Raw genomic sequence first — 7,562 nt, 5'->3', positions numbered from 1 at the left:
CGAAATAGACAGGTCAAGAATGAGTTTACCAAGATGGATTAATATTTAGCTTGGGGGCTGCGAGGGGACATAGGTGACAGATCACAGCAGCCAGCCGCAAAGGCACGAAGCAACGAGCAATTTTGCCATCTTGCTTCAGGCCCTTCCAAGATGAGTAGACCTAAAGAAGCTTATGTCATCGGCCTATGTGCCTTTCTCTCTTAAACCAGCGAGCGCTCTGATTGAAGGACTATGTCTTACTGGTCTCTGTAGTCCTACTGCCTAACACAGGGCCTGGCACATAGTAGGTTCTCAGCAAAGAGTTGCTGAATATTGCAGGGATGAGAACTTGCCGGCAGAGGGGCGGCGGGGCACTCCTTAAGCGACTGGAGACAGTATAGGATGGCTGTGAAGGGGAGCTGGGACAGAGGCGTGAGGGCGGGGAGGGCACCAAATGACTGCAGATGACAGACCAGTTTGGGAACACAGATGAGGCACCTCTTTGTGAATTCCCAGAAATAACTGGGATTCACTTTGGGGGGCGGCCCTCATCCGATAAGCAACTGGGTTACAGACACATAAGGTAACAGTCTAGCCAACTCGATTCTCACACATAACATAACGTGTATCTCACCTGTCCTCCCTTGCCTTGTTTTATCCTTCCATATGTCTTGTGGGTGTGTCTGCCTCATCTAATTGTTGAGGATAGGCTGTTCTCTGATTTTACAGGGATATCCTGATTCTAAATATTACATTTCTTCAACTTCAAAAGTCTATTTATACGTGTCAGTCTGCATGTCCCGCTTTGGGGCACATGCAGGAACACATCAGAAAATGTTCCTGAGGCCATTTCCTCATTAGCCCAGGAGATTCTCCAGTGCAGGGACTATAACTCTTCATTCTTACAAGTCTCCTCACGGGCCCATTTCTGAGCGAGGCTTAATGCAGCTGCTGAAGCAGATGATGTCGACGGACTGCTTGACTGACGGCAGTAATGCCCTTGCTTAGCCAAGACCCGGGCCCCTTTCTCCTCTGAGCACTTCACAGATGCATTTCCAAAGGCATTGTCCTCTTCTGAGCAGCATGGCCCAGTCCTCTTGACTCTGCTGCACACGGCTGCTTCCGGCCACTCTTCCTTGGCACCCCCGCTGGGGCTCTGGGATCCCAACCCCTCACCCTTGCACCCATGGCAGCCCTAGCCGGCTGTACTCAGACCTCTGCACTGAGCACCCAGATGGTGCCCCTGAGGCTCAGAAAGGAGCCCCCAAGACACACACACACACACACACAGACACACACACCCCTGTCAAGTTAAACTCGCAAGTGTTCCATCCCCAGGACAGGAGGCTGTTCCTTAGTGATTTTGAATAAGTCACCATCCTACATAGACCTTTATGGGAAATGCTGGTGGGCGGGGGAAGCTGGCTGGAGAATCATAAAAATGAGCTCTGTCTTCAAAGAACTGAAGGTCTAGCAGGAATGGCAGAACAGTAGATTCACTCCGCAGCAAGAGACATGTGAGACTACCTTGTCCCACTTCTTCATTTCTTAGATGAGGGAATTGAGGGACAGAGAAGTTAAGTAACTTGCCCAGAGTTAAACTGTTATGTAATGATCAACCCAGGACTCCTGAAGTTACTTCATTATAGAGGCAAGAAGAGGTAAAATACACACACACACAAATTGGTAGATAAGTACCAATTTTAATAACTCGACCATTAGATTTAAGAACATCTCCACCCACCTGGCCTGTTTGTCTCCAGGCTCTAGGAAGAATGCACTGGCATTCATGATACCACTGGAGAGGTTCTGGCCTTATCGACCATAATATCAGTGGTAATTTTTATATTTAGCACTCTCCTCTCTTTCTGTCTATTCACTCACTGATATTGAGTCATATCTGTTCTTCCATTCAATTGTAAATCATCCCTGGACGCAGAATGAAAAAAAGTCCTCCAACAAATGGCACCAAGATTCCTCTTAGAGAGGGAATTGTCTTTAGCCAGAAAAAGATTTAAATACATCACAGGGAGCAGGAGGTAAGGTCTTAAGCATCAAAGGTCGAGGAACAAAAAGGTAAACTGCTGTGCTTTAGAAATAGAAAGGAATTTGGGGAGGGGGACAAGCAGAGAGGACAGAAGTTAGGAAGGAGAGAGAATGAGAGAGCCACATGATGGGGGAGCTGAAGACATGCAAAGAACAGTGTGAACAGTTGTGCTGTGAAACCCTTCCTCCTCTGTCTTCTTCAAAACTTCCAGAAAAGTTTAATACACCTAATGCAGAATGAGTGTATTCCATCTGACTGATGGAATATGGCAAAGGTAGTGGGATAGCCACTCCCTTGATTCGGTTTTGTCGTGGAAGACTTGGCTCAGCAGACCAGAGAGAGATTGTCGTCCTACTGGCTTTGAAGGTGTAAAGTGTGGGGTGGGCCAGGGCCACGTGGAAAGGAACTGCCAGTGGCCTCTCGGAGCCAAGGGTAACCCTCTGCCAACAGCCGGCAAGAAACTAGGAACCTCAGTCCTGCAATTACAAGGAACTAAATTCTCCCAACAAGCAGGGAGCCTGGAAGGGGACCCCCGACCTTTAGAGAGGAATGCTGAGCAGCCAACACCTTAACTGAAGTCTGGTGAGACCTTGAGCAGAAGAGCCAACGAAGCCATGCCTGCGCTTCTGACCCACAGAAACTGTACAGTATCAGTTGTACATTGTTTTAAGCTGCTAAATTTGTGGCAACTTGCTATGCAGCATAGAGAACTAATATAGGTGTGTGTGTGTGTGTGTGTGTGTGTGTGTGTGTGTGTGTAAGATACTCCTCACTTTGCCAGGCACTTTATATCTATTTGTTCATTTAATTCTCCCAATAGCCCTTTTAGGCAGACATTATAACCCCACTTTACAAACAAGAAAATTTCAAATTCCAAGAAGTTAACAATGCGCTAAGGTCCTGTAGATACTCAGTGGCAGAACTTGGATTAGAAATGCGGGCTGATGGGGCACCTGGGTGGCTCAGTTGTTAAGAGTCTGCCTTCGGCTCAGGTCATGATCCCAGGGTCCTGGAATCGAGCCCCGCATCAGGGTCCTTGCTCCGCAGGGAGCCTGCTTCTCCATCTCCCAACCCCCCTGCTTGTGTTCCCTCTCTCACTGTGTCTTTCTCTGTCAAATAAATAAATAAATAAAATCTTAAAAAAAAAAAAAAGAAATGCAGGCTGATGACCAACAAAGCTTGGGCTTCTGACCACCTTCCTAGCTCCACAATAGAATCCGCTTCCCACTTGCAAGTCTTGGTCCTGGTCTAGTCTTTTACCCCCAGCAACAGCTCTCTGACTAAGCTCCAGAAAGTAAGGTGGCCCTCTCTGCCCACCCCCGGTGCCCCCAATTATTGCTGAAGCTGTTTTTGGTTCTTGGTTCCATAAACCTATACGTGAATGGTGCCAGAGTTGTCCCTGTCATAAATTCAATTTGCCAGGGAGAGAGGGCGGAATCAGGATGCCAACATCAGCCAGAGAATTTGTAGAGCAGTGCATTGCCTGGGAAACAAGGAATTTGTGTGAGGCTTTGTGCTGAGAGGAGGCAGGGCCTCGCTGCTCCAGCAAGCACTGAACAAGAGACAGATTAGCTAGCTCTCTTCGGAACAAAACAAGCTTTTTTTTTTTTTGGAACTGGACAGCGAGGAATGGCCCTCCCAAAGGACATTTCGTCTTTCCTTTTCCTTTTTAAAGTTCTCCTAGGTAGCCTTACTCCAGGTCCTTTCTGAGAAACATCAAATAGAAAGTGGAGATGGGGTCAAAGGCTCCTTCCGCCCTATCCAGGGCCTTCGTCCTGAACCATTGGTTTTGCTGCCTGCAGATCTCGGTAAATGTGAGGAGTCACTCAGAGGAAAAGCCTTCTGCAGACAGATGGTATCTCAAAAAAGTGGGGGGGGGGGTGTTGGGAGAAGTATGTGATCTTGGGAGGGCAAGGGGTCCTGGGTGAATTTCAGTAAGGTGGAGAGGAGGTGCTCCCATATCTGAGCTGGCCAACTGAAAAACATCAAAGCCTTTTATGCTGAGAGTAAATATTTGACTTCTGAATAGAATTCCCACCCCCTCAGAAACTGGGAGGAACTCAGGCTTGTGTCCATGGTTGCTGAACACGCCCTATTCAGCAACTCTCCAGAGGAACAAAGAGGGGAAATTAATGGGCATTAAAGTGTTGGAAAGATCGTGCTTTTGCTGACCTATTTAAGATGCAGTGAGGACATTCTAGAGAACTTCTCTGGAGTTCTGTTCTTGTAAAACTTCAGTACTCAAATAAAAACAGGTTGAAAAATCCTGGGGAAGCCACAGTTACCCCCAACTCATGAAAGGCTTCATTGTTTCCCTTCTTCTAGATCCTCAAATGGTGGCTTCCCACCAACCATGTCCTGCGGAAGGATTTGCTGCCACACTCCCTCTGTCTCCCTCTCCTCTTCCCCCCCTCCTCCCAGTGAGGGAGGCCCAGGAATGGAAATCAGCTAGCCAGCATCTAATAATTCCTTACTGTGTGAAGAGCACACAATGTTCCAGAGGTTAACAAGAGGAGTGGGATGTGGGAAAGGGGAACGGTGGCGCATTCCAAAGGAATGGAAGGCACGGTTCCTGTCCAGGTGCTTAAATATAGTTAGGAGCGGTATATTTCAATCTGTAAGCAGGTAGATTGCCAATACATTCGCATTGCCGCTTACACACTGCCTTCACCTGGGTGGCTCAGTTGGCTAAGCGACTGCCTTCGGCTCAGGTCATGATCCTGGAGTCCCAGGATCGGATCCCGCATCGGGCTCCCTGCTCGGCAAGGAGTCTGCTTCTCCCTCTGACCCTCCCCCCCTCATGCTCTCTCTCTATCTCATTCTCTCTCAAATAAATAAATAAAATCTTTAAAAAAAATAAAAATAAATTATTTCATTTAATCTTCTTTCAATTCTATGTGCAGGAATTTTTTTCTCCAAAGAAAATCGTGAAACTCAGAGAGGCTAAGTAGCCTGTTCAAAGTCCAGACTCAGCCTGTGCTTCTTGGTCTAGTGTTTATATACGACTCCAGAAAGAGATTGCCTTCAGTCAGACCCAGATGTAAAAATTCAGTAGAATACAGCAAGGCTCTGAAACAAGGGATAAGGCAGACAAGAGGACCTAAAAAACAAAGCCTAATCAGCAAGAGAATGATTGGGTCCCCAGTAATGAGTCCAGGGACACTAAGAAGATGGATTTGTGATACACAAGACTCAACAGGGGGAGAAACAAAGTTTCTGTTGTTGTTGTTGTTGTTTTAAAGATGTTATTTATTTATTTGACAGACAGAGACACAGCGAGAGAGGGAACGCAAGCAGGGGGAGTGGGAGAGGAAGAAGCAGGCTTCCTGCCGAGCAGGGACCCCAATGCGGGGCTCAATCCCAGGACCCCAGGATCATGACCTGAGCTGAAGGCAGACACTTAACGACTGAGCCACGCAGGCACTCCCAAAGTTTTTTTTAAAGATTTTGAGAGAGGGAGAGAGCATAAGGGGGAGAGGGGCAGAAGGGCAGAGGGAGAGGGAGAAGCAGGCTCTCCGCTGAACAGGGAGCCCGATGATGCAGGGCTCGATCCCAGGACCCAGATATCATGACCTGAGCCGAAGTCAGATGCTTAACTGACTGAGCCACCCAGGTGCCCCAGGAGCAAGGTTTCTTAAAAGAAGGCCCCGTATAGGGAAGGAGGCCTTGAAGACAGGCCAAAGCTTTCAGCCCTTGTCTCAGTACTTCTAGGGTCTAGCTTTGTTTAATTTAGAGATCTTTGCCAGAGTTAGTCCTCCAGGATTCTGCATCTGGTTTGCTGCCCAACAAACTAAGGAGTGGGATTTGTCAAGACTTTTTTTTTTTTTAAGATTTTATTTATTTATTTGACAGAGAGAGTGAGCACGAGTGGTGTGGGCGAGCGGGGGAGGTCAGAGATAGAGGGAGAAAGAGATCCTCCGCTGAGCAGGGAGCCCGACCATGCCAGGCTCCATCCCAGGACCCTGAGATCATGACCTGAGCCGAAGGCAGACGCTTAACCCACTGAGCCACCCACGTGCCCCCGTCGAGACTTTTTGTTGTGATAGAAGTTCAATGTGAACAATTTGAAACAAAAAGGGAAAAATTTCTTGTATCGTGTCAAAATTTTGAAGGGAGCTTGGATAATTGGAATTAAGATATTTAAAAGCCATGTTGGTTATTACTCATCTCTTGCTTAGCTTTTGGTGTCAGCTTCATTTTCTTAAACCTTCTTATACTTTTTGTTGGGAGTTATGGTTGCCAGATGCTATAGATTATCAATGCTGTCCAATATAACTTCCTGTGATGATGGAAATGTTCTATATCTGCATTGCCAAGTATGATAGCTCTTAGTCACACGTGGCTAGTGAGTACTTTAAATGTGGCTAGTAGGACTGAGGATATGAATTATAAATTTTATCTAATTTTAAATCATTTAAAATTAAATAGCCACATGTAGCTACTGGTTAACATACGGGACAGTGCTTCTTGTCATCCAGAGAGGAGACTTTTGATGAAGCTAGTTAAAAAAAAATCTTGGTGAAGGACTGTGGTTGGCCTAGTACGTGTGACATGCACAGCTCTGGATCAATCATTATAACTGGAATTGAATACCATTCCAGGCTGGCCCATGGCCTAACCTCACAGTCATAGGTGGGTCAGTCTATTCCCTGCCCCTGCCCCCGCAAAAATAGGAGAAGGGACTCTGGGCGGAAAAGTCAAAATCTTCTAAAGGTAGAAGAGATGATTTCTATCCTGATTCCTTAAAAAAAAAAAATAGCAAGCATTTATTGAAAACCTATTACATATCACACATTTCATATATATTACCCTAATTCTCACAGAAAAGTCCTGAAAGGTCAATTATTGCTCCTATGTTACAGATGAAAAAACAAAGACTCAGACTGTGTGACTTGACCACAGACAGTAAATTGCAGAGCTAGAATATAAATCCAAGTTTGTTTCCAAAGCTCTGTTCTCTGCACCGTTAATATGCTGTCCCTAGAAGTTTGGGATGTGGAAATGTTACTATTAATAGCGGATTATTATAACAATCAAAGCACAAATTAATGGCTTGGTTTTCTCCAAATAGTTACCTTGAGTGCCTTGCTACCTATTCTATAAAACATTTTTTTCAATTCCTCTTCTGACATTGCTTTAAAAACCTGCACCATATTTTTAAAGTATCTTTAATGATTGCAACTTTTGCATTTTAGGAGTACATTTTCAAAAACAGTCAAAAGTATGGTGAATCATATAGATAACAACTATAGATAGATAAAATCATTTTGACCAAACTTGCTTTATATTAAGGCAAAGTCAAGCTTCTTTGGCTTCACAGAGGAGATATCCCAGTGAAGTTACCATCAAAGGAGAGGCATATTGCGTGGATCTGGAGGAGGAGAGCCCAAGCACTGGGGCAGCTTCCAAAATCAATTTTTGTAGGTAACTCTGGATCTTCCTGCTTCTCTGCTCCATTCTCCTCTCTTGACCAATTCACTCTCTCTATTTTGTGCATCTCAGGGCTCTTTACGTTATAAACAGTATAAAACTTAAT

This window comes from Halichoerus grypus, chromosome 11, assembly GCF_964656455.1.
Source record: "Halichoerus grypus chromosome 11, mHalGry1.hap1.1, whole genome shotgun sequence".
Classification (NCBI taxonomy): Eukaryota; Metazoa; Chordata; class Mammalia; order Carnivora; family Phocidae; genus Halichoerus; species Halichoerus grypus.
This window is presented reverse-complemented; position numbering follows the sequence as displayed.